Source organism: Onychomys torridus, chromosome 1 (assembly GCF_903995425.1).
Source record: "Onychomys torridus chromosome 1, mOncTor1.1, whole genome shotgun sequence".
Taxonomy (NCBI): Eukaryota; Metazoa; Chordata; class Mammalia; order Rodentia; family Cricetidae; genus Onychomys; species Onychomys torridus.
The window spans coordinates 11,403,384-11,420,460 of record NC_050443.1 but is presented as its reverse complement, the minus strand read 5'-3'; the positions used below and the strand labels follow the sequence as shown (position 1 = coordinate 11,420,460).

The following is a 17,077-nucleotide window of genomic DNA, read 5'->3' as shown; positions in this document are numbered from 1 at the left end:
GTAAAGCAAATGTTAAACTCCTGGTCAACTTGTAATAAAATTATTCCTCAGGACTGGCGAGAGCTGGTAAATGCTGTTCTGGAACCCAGGGCACAGCAAAATTGGCAAATGTGGTTCAAAGAGGAAGCTAAAAACAGAAAATCAATGGAGGGATAAAGGTATACAAATATCCCAGGATCAGCTTGTTGGAGAAGGCCAATATGCTGCAATACAAACACAATGTTTATATGATATCCAAACCCTAATTCTATGTTGAATGCCAGCCTTGAATGCATGGGACAGAGTTGAGGAACCAGGAAAGAAAACTGAGTCATTTACAGAGGTTATACAGGGCCCCAAAGAATCCTTCACGGATTTCTTACAAAGACTGACTTCAGTGTTTGCTTCAGCAGCACATATACTAAAATTGGAATGATACAGAGAAGATTAGCATGGCCCCAGTGCAAGGATGACATGCAAATTCATGAAGCATTCCATATTAAAAAAAAAATAAACTAAAGACTGACTTCAGCAGTAAAGAAAATGGTCCCAAATTCAAAAGCTAGCAAGATGATAATCGAATCTTTGGCTTTTGAGAATGTGAATGTAGCATGCAAGAGAATAATCAGGCTGGTAAAGGCAAGATCTGCACCCTTGGAAGATTGGGTTAGAGACACCTTTAATGTTGAGGCTCATGACCATGATAATATGTGGATAGGAGAAGCAATTTCAAGAGGTTTGAGGAATGTCAAGATGTTTTGGATGTGGAAAGCAAGGACATTTGAAAAGGGACTGTAAACAGGGCATTCCTAGAAACAATGTTTCTTCAAGGACCAATGGCAACAGAATGCCCCTTCCTTCTGGAGTATGGAGAAGGTGGTAAGGGAAAACACTGGACCAATGAATGTAGATCAACAAGGGACAGGCAAGGTAATACTTGGCCTCAGTCTTCAAGAAACTCCCAGAGGGGCCTCAGGCAGGCTCCCACAGCAAATACAGTTCAGACCTTTCCTGCAGTCATAGAGGAAATCCCTACACAGAGCAGTTAAATAACCAAATGCCTATTGGAATAAACCAGGCTGCTCAGGATGATAGAACAGCTGAGACAGAGAGAACAGAAAATGCAGGAGAAAACGTAAAGGAAATTTTTTGCCAACTTCTATAAATGAATAAAAACCAAAATTAACAATAAGAATAAATGGTGTTTTGTTGTCTGGTCTGGTAGACACAGGTGCTGACGTGACCATAATTGCACCAGAATTTTGGCATCCAACTAGGCCTCTTCAGGAGGTAAACATTCAACTGTTAGGAATTGGAACATTATCTCAAGTGAAATAGAGTGCAAGATGGCTCAAATGTATAGGTCCAGAAGGACAGAGAGGAAAATTAAAACCATACATGGCTAACATAGCTATGAACCTGTGGGGTCAAGACCTATTGCAAAAATGGAATACTCAGATTAACATCCCTCCAACCTCAAAAACACATCATAAACTAGCACATGTTTCTGAAATATTAGAAGGTATTATTCTAATGAGTGGTCACCAGCCATCCATATTATACAAGAACAGGGCATAACAACCGATAATCTTCCAAAGACACCAATAGCTCTACCTTTAAAATGGTTAACAGACAAGCCTGTATGGGATCATCAATGGCCTTTAACAACAGAGAAACTCCAGGCTTTAGAAGAGCTGGTAGAAGAACAGTTAAATGCTCACCATATTGAAGAATTAACTAGCCCTTGGAATTCTCCTGTATGTGTTACTAAAAAGAAATCTAGTAAATGGAGAATGATAACAGACCTTAAGGCAATTAACAAAGTAGTTCAGCCAATGGGCTCTCTACAATCTGGAATTCCTTTGCCTCCTCTGTTACCTAAAGAATGGCCTCTTGCCGGGTGGTGGTGGTGCACGCCTATAATCCCAGCACTCAGGAGGCAGAGCCAGGTGGATCTCTGTGAGTTCAAGGCTAACCTGGGCTACCAAGTGAGTTCCAGGGAAGGCACAAAGCTACACAGAGAAACCCTGTCTCGAAAAACAAAACAAAACAAAAAAGAATGGCCTCTTATAGTTATTGATTTAAAAGACTGTTTCTTTTCAATACCCTTACAAGAAAAAGACAGAGAAAGATTTGCCTTCACGGTGCCTACTTACAATAATTGTCAATTGGCTAAGAGAGGGAGGGAGGGTCCTCCCACAGGGAATGTGGAATAGCCCAACCCTGTGTCAATATTTTGTACAACAGCCATTGGAAGTGATATGTAAAAAATTTCCTAAATTTATAATTAATTTATCATTATATGAATGGTATTTTACTAGCTGACTCAAATGCAGATACTTTAGAAAGAATGTTTGAAGACATAAAGAAAATTTTGCCTTGTTGGGGATTACAAATTACTCCTGAAAAGATACAAAGAGGAGATTCAATTAATTATTTGGGATATAAAATAGAGCTAGAAAAAAATTAGATCTTAAAAGGTACAAATTAGGAGAAATCAACTACAGACTCTTAATGACTTTCAAAGATTATTTGGATACATTTCTCAGCTACAAACTATTGTTGGGATAAAAAATGAAGAACTGAATAATTTGTTCAAAACCTTAGAAGGTGACAAGGACTTAAATAGTCCAAGAGAATTATCACCTGAGGCTGAGAAAGAATTGGCCTTGGTAGAAAAGAAAGTACATGAAGGACACGTGGATAGTATTGATCCAAAGCTGGATTGCATTTTGGTTATTTTACCCTCTAGGCATTCTCCTACAGGAATATTAATGCAGACAGAAGATATTATATTGGAGTGGATATTTTTACCAAATAAACCGAATAAAAAATTTAAAACTTATGTGGAAAAAAAATCTCTGACTTGACTTTGAAAGGAAAATTGAGACTTCGTCAATTAGCAGGAATAGACCCAGCAGAAATTGTAGTACCTTTAACTAAGGAGGATATTGAAAAATTATGGACAGAAAGTGAACCTTGGCAAAGAGCTTGCAGTAATGTTTTGGGAGAAATTAATTGCAAATATCCCAAAAGTGATAGAATTGATCTTATAAAGAGAGCTGATTGGATTTTGCCTTGAATTGTATGGGAAAACCCCATATCTGGAGTTCATACATTTTATACAGATACCAACAAACAAGGAAAGGCAGGTTACAAATCAGAAAATTTAAGTAAAGTGGTTCAAAGTCCTTATAATTCAGTTCAAAAATCGGAATTGTATACTATTCTGTTGGTATTAATGGATTTTTCAGAACCTCTCAACATAGTTACTGACTCTCGGTATGCTGAAAGTGTGGTATTACATATTGAGACTGCAGAATTTATCACTGATGCTTCATAATTAACTTCACTATTTATTCAGTTATAAGATACAATCAGGAATAGGAGTCATCCTCTATATATAACTCACATCCAATCTCATATGTGTCTGACAGGCCCTCTAGCACAAGGTAATGATGAGATTGATAAATTATTGATAGGAAATGTGCTGGAGGCCTCAGAATTTCACTTTAAAAAATCATGTCACTAGTAAAGGTTTAAGAAAGGATTTTTCCATAACCTAGCAACAAGCCAAGAAAATTGTAAAGAAATGTCCTACTTGTTCCTTCTACAATCAGACGCCATTACCAGCAGGATGTAACCCAAAGGGTACTCAGAGGAATGAAATTTGGCAGATGGGCATGTTTTACTTTGTAGAATTTGGAAAATTGAAATATGTACACCATACCATTGATACTTATTCAGAATTTCAATGAGCGACTGCTTTGAGTTCTGAAAAGGATAATTCTGTAATCACTCATTTGCTAGAAGTTATGGCCATCATGGGTATACCTGCACAAATTAAAACTGACAATGCTCCAGCATATGTCTCTGTTAAAATGAAACAGTTTTTTGCTTATTATAATATAAAGCATATTACAGGCATACCACATAATCCTACAGGCCAAGCATTTATAGAAAGATCCAACAGAACTCTAAAGGATATGTTAAATAAACAGAAAGGGGTAACAAAACCCCCTAGAAATAGACTGCACAATGCTCTATTAACTTTGAATTTTCTCAATGCTAATGAGAAAGGAACAAAAGCTGCAGAGAGACACTGGTTAATAGAAAAAAGCTACAGAATTAAATTAGCCTATATACTTCAAGGATGTGCTGACCTCAGAATGGAAACCAGCATACGTGTTATGTGGGGGATGAGGTTTTGCTTTTGTTTCTGCAGGAGAAGATAAGCTGTGGATAGTATCAAAATTGATAAACGTTTGATTTGAACAAGAGAGACCTCTTAATTAGAGGAGGTAATAGTTCATCAACCATCATGACCATCCAACTTAAACTAACTTATCATTAAAACATGCCTTTTCATTTAATCAGATATAACTTGCCAAAAGGGAACCTCCCCAAAATTAGTCTTGGGAAAGGTTTTTGTTTTTGTCTTTTAGGAGAATGAAGGCTAGGGAACCTGAAGAACACTGGACAAATGAGACCTGAAGAAAAAAGGACAAATCATCTGTCCCAGGAAAAAGAGTAAAATGGCCTATTGGTATATCATCTATAAAATTTCCTAAGTCTTCCTAAATGTTTGTTTCTGCTCTTCTCTAGAGAAATTTAACACTATGGTCTTCTTGTAGTCCCAGAGTTGGAGAATGGCTCTCTCCTTCTTTAAACTCAAGTATGTTGTTAAAAGGAAAATGCAAACTCCCTGTATCATGCCAGAAGAAAGAGCCATCTTCTGACATGGGACAGGAGAAAAACCAAATTAATTAAGGAACTATTCGATTACTACTAATCTCAATTCTTTGATTCTATTCTGATTCTTTAAACTTTTCTTAAAGTATGAATTTTATATCAAAATTTACAAGATTAATATGTATATATATATACATTTTAAACTTTGTTAAGATATTAATGGTTATAGAGTACTAATTCTAGAAAAAAGGCTTTAATTAGCTGCCTATACATGTCTTTATGTTCGAGTCTCTTATCAGTTTTCTGCAGGAAATCACGACCAGGCCTAACATCAACTGAAGTCTCCAGGAAGAAGATGGGGCCCCACAACAACAACAATTTCACGTGGACAATAATAATACCACTAAGCTAACAAGCATCATCTACAGATCGGCTTTGGACTACAAAGTGCTCAGAGCAATTTTGAGATGGCTAGCTGAGATGATCCAGTTTCAAAGACTACTTGAATAAGGACTTGAGATAAACCCTGAACTTTGGCATTATGCACAGACTGAATAACAAAGGATATAGCTACCTTTCCTAGAATTTGACAATTAACCCAAAATTTTTCTTTTCAGAATAAAGGATACCTTCACCCATATCCAGCAGGAAGCAATTTTAAGAATTCAACATAGCTGGGCATTGGTGGCACACGCCTGTAATCTCAGTACTCGGGAGGCAGAGGCAGGTGGATCTTTGTGAGTTCAAGGCCAGCCTGGTCTACAGAGCTAGTCCAGGACAGGTGCCAAAGCTACAGAGAAACCTTGTATGAAAAAAACCCAAAAAAAAAAAAGAATTTGACGCCCACATTCCCAAAGAGGTGGTGTGGGGGCAGGTGGTTTTTTGGTCTTTTAATGGGTTTTAGGTCTGGAATAATTTTCATTGTTTAGGAGGGTTGGTTACAAGTTGTTGTTAAGGGTTAGGAGAAGGGCTAAGCAAAGGAGAGTAGATTTAAGGTTCTTGTTTTTAAAAAAAGATACATAGAAATGAAAGAATAGAGGATAGATTATTGAATCTACTTTTAAAAGACAATTACTAGTTTTAAACACTTTACATTGGATTGGATTTTTGTATATTGTATACAAATTATATGTATTGAGATTGATATTGTTAGAAAATGTTATACATATATTGCAAATCTTGTTCAAGATATTGTACTTACACCATTCATTTAACAATGTAATGCAATTTGCTAATCCTTGGATGTTATTATTACCAACTATTAGGATATAAAGAAATGAAAGTTAGTAGTTAGATATTACAATAGTAATATTAGATGTGTTTTCAAGATTGAACAGATATATTTTAGATAGACAGGTCATCTTCAAACTCTTCAGAGATCCACAGAATATGGCATTTAAAATGTTTTAATAACTTAGAAAATTTGTTATGACTATGAGACATGTCGGCTCCTGGCAGCACCAATCTACTTCAGAGAAGATATGGGCATTGAAGAAACTGCATATGGAGTTAACTTTCATTGTGGCAAAAGTTAGCCACTGAACAACGAAGTATCCTTGAATCGACTGCTGACAAACAGGACAGACAGGACATGAAACAAAGGACTACCGATTCTTGCCAAAACAAGTTAACCACACTTGTGGTTGAAGCCAGGACAATATGGCACCATCCCTTAAGTGGCCTTTGCAATCCAGAAAAGTTACAGTGCCCCTTTCACTGAAGGCAGCTGAACAGGCAGTGGACCGATGGCTTCTGATGTGCAGTGGAACAGGCTGATGGAGTCTAACCTCTCAATAGTAGACTGGCATTTAATAGAGGGATGTGGAGAACAGAATGCCAAGATGAAGCCACACACACACACACACACACACACACACACACACACACACACACAGCCAAGAAGAATGGACAGCTGAATTAAAAAAACATCAACAATTTCCAGAATTTAAAATCCTGAATCACGACATGACACCAATGGAATTCAGGTGTTTCTGGTACATGGAATGCTCTCACCAAATGTGAGGTCGAACTGTTGACCTTGTGTACATCCTAGTTCACAAATGAGTCTGTCAGATACGCTAAGCCTATAGTCTGAAGATGATGCCCCAACACTGCAGAGAAACCTCGGGTGACTGTCCAGGCAGCTGGCTGTTTCTGTCAACTCACATTATTATTATTTTTTTTTTTTTGGATGCTGCTTGCGTGCCCTTCCTGTTTTTATTTTTGTAATAATTTGTAAAAAATAAGGTAATATTTCCTTCTTGGGTCTCTGAGGGAGTTGAAGATTAGATAGTTATATTTAAAGTTTAAATAGTTATAGTTTTCCTTGTTAAGAATTTTAGAAAAGAATCTCACTAAAGAGTAAGTGTATAAATTTAAAAGACATTATTAGTTCTGTTAGTAATGTAAGTTTGGATAGAAAGTGAATCAAGTACATTTTGGACTTACCAAAATAGGATAGATAATGGAATTATTTTCTCTGAATTTGTCAAATGCAAATGGACTAGACATTGTTTAGGTAAATTGCTTATATATATAATATATAGTTATTGTACTTTTGTATATAGTATACAGTTTTTCTTATAACTTTTTTCCTTTTTTCTTTTTATTAAAATAGAAAAGGGGAAATATGGTGATATTTTATTTGTATGTTAATAAAGTTGTCTTGGGGTCAGAGCAAGCCATAGCAGAAAGCAGAAGCTAGGCGGTGGTGGTTGCACACTGTTAATCCCAGCACTTGGGGGGCAGAGCTAGGCAGATCTCTGTGTGTTTAAGGATACAACCAGCATGGCGACACACACCTTTAATCTCAATACCAACCATAGAAGACCTGGAGGTCTGTACAGACAGACAGTGATGAGGAGGTCATGTGGCTGGGTTTACAACCAATGAGAAGGCAAAACAGAAAGTCAATAAAAAAAACAGACACACAGGAAGTAGGTCTCTTGCTGAGGGGAAGGACGGCAGCGGCAGTGAGGGGTAAGAAGGCGGTTTTTAGTCTCAGCTCTCAGCTACTGCTCTGACCTCTTGGGCTTTTAACTCTGCATTTGGCTCTGTGTTTCTTATTTAATAAGACTGTTACATCTACATCAGCCTCTTGAGAGGACCCAAAGTCTGTCCAGCCGTCAAGTCAGCCATGACCCAGAGAGGGGAGCATTGGCTCAGGGTCACACAGCAAAGCTGGGCTGAGTCCTTATGTCTGAGGAGGACCCATCACAAAATCCTTTCTCCACCTTCAAGTGCTTTGCTTTATCAAAGTACTCTAGCAGCCCTTGTGTGTGTGTGTGTGTGTGTGTGTGTGTGTGTGTGTGTGTGTGTGCGCGCGCGCGCGCGCGCGCGCGCGCGCTCATGTGGGCGTGCACATGCACAGTGTATGTACTCATATACATGTGGGCGCCTGTGCCTATGCATGCATAGGCCAAAGGTCACCACCTACCTTCCTCTGTCTCTCTCCACCTTATTTCTTTGAGTCAAGGTCTCTCCCTGAATCTGAAGGTCATTTTTTTTTCCTCTTGGAAGCCAACAAGCCCCAGAGATCCTTCTGTCTTCCTCCCACATTGCTGAGGTTACAGGCTTGCCTGAGCCCATGTCTTGCTTGTTACATGGTTCTGGGATCAGAACTCTGGTCCTTAAAGTTGCACAAATGCAAAAAAACAAACAAACCAAAAACTGTAGACCCATCTATCCAGCCACTTTCATCTCAAATGTTCATTAAATGTGAATTTCATATCTGTTCCACACTGATGTGTGGACCACTAGGGTTTGGGACAATTCTACCTGTCCCACTCCCATTCACCTGTCTCTGCTAGGTTCTCTCTCTCTCTCATCCCTCCCTCCCTCCCTCCTCTCTCTCTCTCTCTCTCTCTCTCTCTCTCTCTCTCTCTCTCTCTCTCTCCCTTTCTCCCCCTTTCTCTCCCTCCCATTCTTTCCCCTCCCTCACTGACTTTCCCAATCTCTCTCCCTTATCAAGAGAAAGATATTTCTCTCTGGCCTTCCAATCTTTTTCATTTTAGTCTCTTTTTGTTAACGCTTTGGTGTCTGCTTTATTTCTGCCTTGCCTCTCTTTCTTCCTGTGTGTCTCTTTCACACACACACACACACACACACACACACACACACACACACACACACACACTTCCACCCAACATAGTCTGTCTGCAGGAAGCAGGCCCCACCTGAGAGAAGGATTCCCGTCCACAGGCAGCCATGGAAGCCAGCAGGCACCATGAGTCCTGGCGCCTGGTGTCAGCGGGCCAGGCTGTCCCTCTCCTGGCTGGCACACACAGCCTGTTGCACAGAGTGGACAGCGGCTGGGAAGTGAGCTGTGCTGGGGGCAGGGAAGGAACAAACTTTGTCAACCCGGGGAGCACTCTCCTGTCTCCGCGCAGACGGGAATCCCTGGGACCTCGAGGACCAGGGATAAAGACTGTTATGGCCCACAGCAATGCTAATAAAAACAATAAAAGCCAGTTACTCTGAACTTACAAAAGCTAGGCTGGTTGCCAAGCCATCTGTGAACAGCCAAGAAATACTAATTAAATGAGCAAGCATGTGCATGGGGGTGGATCCTGGTCATAAAAGGAGGAGGCTGAGAGAGTCCTGGAGGGCAAGAAGCCTTCCTGGAAGAGGAGCCCTCTTAGGATGCAGGAAAGAGCATAAGACGTCTTTAGTGTAAAAGAAAAGGAAATACAAGTCAGCATCGTGGCACACACTGAAATATCCCAGCACTAGGGAGACAAGAGGGTCAGGAGTCCCCGGCCAGCGTGGGTTACATACTGAGATTTTTCTTTTTGTCTCAAAAACAAAAACTAGGGGGCTGGAGAGATGGCTCAGTGGTTAAGAACTCTGGCTACTCATCCAGGGGACTCGGGTTCAGTTCCCAGCACCCCCATGGCAGCTCACAACCATCTGTAACTCCAGTTCCAGAGGATCTGTCTCTCTCTCCTGGCTTCTGCAGGCACTACACACATGTGGTGCCCAGACACACGTACAGACAAAACACCCATACACGTGAAGTAATCAATCTAAACATCTGGAGCTAGGGAAATGTTTTGCTTGGTCAGGACCTGAATTAAGATCCCCGAAGCCAGCGTAAAAGCCAAATATGGTAGCTCACTTCTATGATCCCAGCAGTCCTATGTTAAGTCTAGAGACTGAGGTTAAAAGAAGCCCGGGAACTCGAGGGCCAGCTAGCCTGGTGTACACAGTAGCGAATGAGAAGAGACTTCCTTTCCAGTGAGGTGGAAAGCAAGGATCCACACCTAAGGCTATCCCAAGAACTTCACACATACCGTGGCACCTACACTCACATGCATCTGTACAAACACACTGTACACACTCACATAAATATGCACACGCAAAACCAGAATAGTAATAATTATTGTTACTAATTATTATCCAGAGTTTGGGGACTTAGCTCAGCACTGGAATTCTTGCCTGGTGTCACCATCTGTGAAATGCTCCCTATAGGCTTGTGTGTTTGAACACTTAGTTCCCCAATGATGGCATTGCTCTGGAGGTCCTGGGACCTTTTGGCCATGGGGTGTAGCTAGCTGACATAGGACCACAGAGGAGAGGCTTTGGGGCTCTTTTTGTTTTATTTTGTTTTGTTTTGAATTTTTGATATCTCTCCTGGAACTTGCTCTGTAGACCAGGCTGGTCTTGAACTCAGAGATCTGCCTCCCAAGTGCTGGGATTAAAGGCCTGTGCATCACCATCACCCGGCTAGGCTTTCGGGGTCTAAGCCAGCTCTGTTCCTTGGCCCGCAGAGATGCCAATAAACAGTTCACTCCCACTATACCCTATACCACATCTTCCGCCATGATGGACTGCATCTCCCGGGCCATAAGCCAAAATTAACTTCTCCCCACTCAAGCTGTTTGTTTGTTTGTTTTTAAGACAGGCTCTTGTCTTCAATTCACTGTGTAGCAGAGGATGCTTAGAACTCCTCTTCCTGCTTCTGCCCCACAGGTGCTGGGATTTCAGGCATGCACTGCTGTGTCTGGTTGATGCAGGCTGAGGATGGAACCCAAGGTTTCATGCATGCAAAGCCACAAACTGAGCTGCATCCTTAGCCCAAGTTGCTTCTTGCTTGTTTGTTTTTATTTTTTGTGACAGGGTTTCTCTGTGTAGCCCTGACTGGCCTGGAACTCACTATGTAGGCCAGGCTGGCCTCAAACTCAGAGATCCACCTACTGATATGTATTTTGAAAGTCTCCCGGTAATGAGTAACTTTGCCAATGTAATAAGCCAAATCAAACTGAATTAAAAGTCCAAATTTAATGTGCAAAGCATCCCTGGGTGATCTCAGGAGAAGAGGAAAAACCCCGCAGAAGGTCTGTGGACCAGACCTTAAATACCTGTAGGTGCAGTCTTGAGGAGCTCCAGGGAAGGAGCTACCACTTGGCGGGTTTTCTGAGGGCAGGGTTTGGAGGAGTGGGGCGGAGTTCCCAGTCAAATATCTGGGTGGGGTTTGAAATGGGTGTTAGGATCCTGTGTAGATGTAACCGACTGGTTAAATAAGAAACACAGAGCCAATTGCAGAGTTAAACGCCAAGAGGTCAGAGCAATAGCTGAGAGCTGAGACTTAAAACCTCCTTACCCTTCCTGCCCCTGCTGTCCTTTTCTGCCTTCTCATTGGTTGTAAACCCAACCACATGACCTCCTTGTCACTGTCTGTGGTACAGACCTCCAGGTCTTCTATGGTTGGTATTGAGATTAAAGGCGTGTGTCTCTAGGCTGGCTGTATTCTATTTTTGTTTTGTTTTGTTTTGTTTTGTTTTGTTTTGTTTGAGACAGGGTTTCTCTGTAGCTTTGGAGGCTGTCCTGGAACTCGCTTTGTAGACAAGGCTGGCCTCGAACTCACAGAGATCCACCTGCCTCTGCCTCCGGAGTGCTGGGATCACATGCGTGCACCACCACCGCCCCTGCACTGGCTGTATTCTTGAACACACAGAGATCTGCCTAGCTCTGCCTCCCAAGTGCTGGGATTAAAGGCGTGTGCCAGCACCGCCCAACTTCTGCTATGGCTTGCTATTGGCTCTGACGCCCAGGCAACTTTATTTATTAACATACAAATAAAATCACATTTCAGTACAAATAAAATATCATCATAATCCTGTACATGCACAGCACAGCTCAGGGTCTTGTGCCTCAGGTCATCAGCAGGCACTGGTGACTACGTGGTCATGCAATCTGTGCCTTAAAAAGCCAGACGCAGACCCTCACCCCCTCTCTCTGTTCTCTGCTTTCTCTCTGCTCTGCTCCCCGCTTCCCTCCCCTACCAGGCCTGGCTCTCCTCTCTTTCCCTTCACCCCTTTCCCTCCTAATAAAGCTCTAAAACTAGCCCTGGGTTCTGTCGTGACTGTGACCTTTCCATATGGTAACCAGCAGCACCACCAGTGCTGTTTACCTATCTTTCAGTGGGGCCTGAGCTGGAGATCCCCAATGCCTACCTCTGCCTCCCAGGTGCTGGGGTTAAAGGCATGTTGCCACCACTGTCTGGCCCAAATTGCTTCTAGTCTAAGATTTGGGCACAGTGAGGAGAAAAGGAGTTAATGTATCACCCTGCTTTCCTTTTGTTACTGTGACAAACACCACCACAACAACAAAATGACCTGGGGAGGAAAAGATTGATTTCACTTACACTTCCGGGTCATAGTTCATTCACGGAGAGAAATCAAGGCAGGAACCATGGAGGAACGCTGTTTGATGTCTCACTCTCTGGCCTTTCTCACAGGGTTATGCTTAGCTAGCTTTTTTTTTTTTTCTTTTTTCCCCAGAGCTGAGGATTGAACCTAGGGTCTTGTGCTTGCTAGGCAAGCGCTCTACCACTGAGCTAAATCCCCAACCCCTAGCTAGCGTTCTTATTCAGCCCGGGACCGCCCGCCTAGGGATGTTGCTGCCCACAGTGGGCTGTGTTAGGATTCTCTCTCTCCTCCAGCTGCATGACCGCACATGCGCAGTTCAGTAGCCAAGCAAGGGGCCTTACATCTTACATCATCCGTGCGCTGTGTGACGTAATGCGTAATGCGTGGGGTGGTCATGCAATCTGCACATGTGTGGCGTAGCTCTGTAAGCCCACATTGTGCAGGGAAATCCTTAAAAAGCCGGTCTCAGACTCCTCGGGTCTCTTCTGCTCCCCACTCCCTCCCTGCACATGTCTTTCACAGGCCTGGTCACGCTCTTCTGTGCCCCTCCACTCCATTTCCTCCTAATAAAGCTCTGAAGCTGGGTTTTGCTGTGCCTTGTGACCTTTCAGCACCGAGGATTTAAAACCAACAAGCTGGGCCCTCCTGTATCAATTAATTATCAAGATAATCCCCCACAGTCCCAGTCAGGATTCTATTGCTGCCGTAAAAACCAGGACCAAAAGCAACTTGGAGAGGAAAGGGCTCCTTCGGCTCACATATCCTGGGTCAAAGTCTATGGAGGGAAGCCGAGGTGGGGACCCGGAGGCAGGAGCTGAAGCAAGAGGCCATGGCGGGTTGCTGTTTCCTGGCTTGCTCCTCATTTGCTCAGCCTGCTTTCTTGTAGAACCCAGGACCAGCAGCCCAAGGTTGACTGTGTCCTCCCACATCAATCTGATGGAGGCATGCATTGTTGGTTGTTTTCTCTCAAGTTGACCCAGGCTAGTAATCTAGGAGATGGGAACCTCAATTGAGAAAGTGCCCCCCACCAGACTGGCCTGCGGTGCATTTTCTTGATTCGTGATTGATGTAGGAGGGTCCAGCTCACGATGGACAGTGCCATCCCTGGGCTGGTGGTCCTGGGCTCTATAACAAAGCAAGCTGAGGAACTCAGGAAGAACAAGCCGGTAAGCAGCACCCCTCCATCGTCTCCGCATTAGTTCCTACCTCCAGGTTCCTGCCCTGACTTCCCTTCATGAAACGACTGATGTCGTTACTTGTGATCTGAAATAAACCCTTTCCTCTCCGAGTCGCTTTTGTTAGGCTGGAGGTTCCAGGACAAAAAGTCCCCGCCCCCTTTCCAGCCAGAAGCCGGTCCTTGCAGAGAATGGAAGAACCGGACAAAGAGATACCCGCCAGAAACACTGGACAAAGAGCACACTTAGTTCCTCATTCCAAAGTGACCACTGGACTCAGGACACATCTACCGAACCCCAAACCTAGCCAATACTCCAATACCTGACCGAGCACTTCACTGCCTCCCACCCAGCTCCTACAAAGTCCCCAACCTAGTCCAGCCCCGCTGATGGTTTTAAAAATGATAAGCAGAACTAGTTACCTCGAGGAAAGCTCATTAGTCACAACAAAACCCGGAGCTTTTTTTTTGGGGGGGGGGGGGACAAAAGAAGCAGGCCCATGGAGAAGCACATGCAGAGAGCAGAGAGAGAAAGATGGGCGGGGGGACAGAGAGAGAAGGGAGGTGGGCGTCTGTGTCTATCTTTTTTTTTTTTTTTTTTTGGTTTTTCCAGACAGGGTTTCTCTGTGTAGCTTTGCGCCTTTCCTGGATCTCACTCTGTAGACCAGGCTGGCCTCGAACTCACAGAGATCCACCTGGCTCTGTCTCCTGAGTGCTGGGATTAAAGACCTGCGCCACCACCGCCCGGCTGTGTCCATCTTTTTAAGCGTTTCCAGGCACATGCACAGTCACACTTACGGAGCTATGCCACCACGCATGCGCTGATTGCGTGACCACCCATGCATACACGTAATCACCAGCTCACACTGATGACAGAAGATGTAAGACCCTTGCTTAGCTCCTGAACCGCACGTGAGCAGTCATGCAGCTGGAGTGGGGTCCGAATCCCAACACCCGCAACTTCAGAGCCCCCGAACTCACCCTGGAGCGACTACTTCCTAAATAAACCTAGCCTTTTACATTTTAATTCAGCTCAATTGGATTTATTGCAGCAGCAGGGGGAGAAAGAAGTCATTCAGCTATTAACAATGGAAATCCTAAAAAAAAAAAAAAAAAAGAAAGAAAGAGATTTTCTCAGTTGAGGCTCCTCTTCCCAAGATGACCCCAGCTGGTGTTAACACAGCCAACCGACGTACATGAGAGGGTGAAGTAAAGATACTCCCGACATGACCTCTCCGTTATTACAGGGAAGGGGTTTGGTTTGGGTTTTGGTTTTGGTTTTTCGAGACAGGTTTCTCGAAAAGGTGTAGCTTTGCACCTTTCCTAGAACTCGCTTTGGAGACCAGGCTGGCCTCGAACTCACAGAGATCCGCCTGCCTCTGCCTCCCGAGTGCTGGAATTAAAGGCGTGTGCCACCACCACCTGGCAGGGGGATGGTTTTTATTGTGACTAAGAAAATATCCAGAGGCATCTGGGGGAGTCTGGAGTAGAGAGAAATGGAAACAGACTGGACGTGGCCAGGGTTATCTAAGGGAGAGGGAGATAATAGTGGTGGGGGGGGGACCTTCCCACTGTAACACATCTGGAAGGAGGGCAGCCTGGGAGGTGAGAAGAGGCGGGATGGCTTTGAAATGTGTAATAGGCACTTGTTGCGCTTTGCTATGCTAATAAGCACCACAAATCCCTTCTGCCCCAGGGAAGGGAAGTGACTCCTTTTGGCAGGTGGGAACCAGTTTCACGAGTTCCTGAGGAAAGCCGGCTTTCTCTAATGTCCAGAAATCCCTCTACAATCCATCTTGAGCTCATTTCTGGATCTCTGGCCTGTCCGACAGACAGGCCCACAGGCCAATCTGACCTAGGCAGTTCCTCAGTTGAGGCTTTCCCGTCAGACGGCTGCAAGCTGTGTCAAGCTCGCCTGGATACACATGGCGTTTGTAAGGCACTGGGTTCCAGCTAGAGTGTCAGGGAGGATGGAAGTGGGAGGAGGAGGGATGGATGGAGGGAGTTAGAGAGGGAGGAAAGGAGACTGTTTACTGGGGTACCAGCTGCATCCCTGCAATGCCATGTCCTGTCTCCCATCTGGACTACCCCAGTCGCTGCCATACCCCCTCCCTGCTCCTGGTGTCTCATGAACACCTCGAGCTGTTTATGTCCCTCCTCTGCTCAGAAGTTTCCCAGGGTTCCTGACTCACCAGAAAAAGCCAAAGTTCCTACAGTGGCCCCAGGACTCCACCCTCACCTCCCATTCTTGCAAGCCCTCCACTTCAGCCACACCGGCCTCCCCCATGGTTTGGTTTGTAAACACTCAGCAACTTCTTGCCTCAAGGCCTTTGCACTTGTCCTGGTGGTGGTGGTGGTGGTAGTAGTGGTGGTGGTGGTTTTTTGGTTTGGTTTGGTTTGGGGTTTTTGTTGTTGTTTTTTGTTTTTTGTTTTTTTTTGAGCTGAGGATCGAACCCAGGGCCTTACGCTTGCTAGGCAAGTGCTCTACCACTGAGCTAAATCCCCAACCCCGTTTTTTTAAAAGGTTTATTTATTTATTATGTATACAGTGAGTGTTCATCCTGCAGGCCAGAAGAGGGCACCAGATCTCATTGTAGATGGTTGTGAGCCACCCTGTGGTTGCTGGGAATTGAACTCAGGTCCTCTGGAAGAACAGCCAGTGCTCTTAACCTCTAAGCCATCTCTCCAGCCGGGTTTGGTTTTTTTGAGACAAAGTTTTTCTGTGTAAATATCCTGGAACTCACTCTGTAGACCAGGCTGGCTTCGAACTCACAGAGATCCGCCTGGCTCTGCCTCCTGAGTGCTGGGATTAAAGGCGTGCACCACCACTGCCCGCTGCACTTGTTTTTATCTCTGCCCCAAATCTTCTTCTTAATGTCTGATAGGTAATAGTGACTGTCACTTTGTCAGGATCTAGAATCACCCAGAAGACTGTGAGAGCCAAAGTTATGTTTTAAGTTTTAATTATTATGATCCGCAAGCCCCTTGCCCAAGGACAGATAGTTCCTGAAATGTGGAGGCTGTTGTTTATGGGAGATAAGAAGCCATATGTCTTCACCCCCTCCTCGACACAAGTTTGTTTGACGCAGCTGCACCGATGTGCTTGATCACATGTGGGCAGAGGTTCACAGGCAGGAAATAAATCAGGACTTATGCTTGCCCCTGACTGGACCTGATGGGTAATACTTTAAGCCCCTGCAAACCATGACTTGGGGCCATATCCAGGAAGCCAGGTATGGACCTGGCCAGAGTCCACCCATCTGGCCAGTATTTAATTAAGGCTTGCTTCAAATTTGGCTTTAAACTGTGCTGATGGTCTTATTCTCAACCAGTGGAGTTATGGGATTAACAAGACCAGACTCTGGGCAGGAGTGTAAGGGAATCTCCAGGTTGGGTTAATCAAAGTGGGAAGGTCCACCCTGAACGTGGGCAGCTGCATTCATGGGCTGCTGCAGGTCCAGAATGAGTACAAAGAAACAAGTCAGCTAAGCTCCGGCCTTCATTTCTCTCTGCTTCCTGACTGTGGTGGCAATGGGACCAGCCACTATCCCTCCTGCCACCACACCTTCCAGCCACTATGAAC

General features: G+C 44.1%; 1 non-coding gene across 1 annotated transcript; it reads left to right on the top strand.

Annotated features, from left to right (window-relative positions):
• The first annotated feature begins 376 nt into the window (after positions 1 to 376).
• On the top strand, positions 377 to 483 carry LOC118576808. The gene has a single exon (XR_004944018.1). It is a non-coding gene; the product is annotated as a U6 spliceosomal RNA (small nuclear RNA).
• The last annotated feature ends 16,594 nt before the right edge of the window (positions 484 to 17,077 follow it).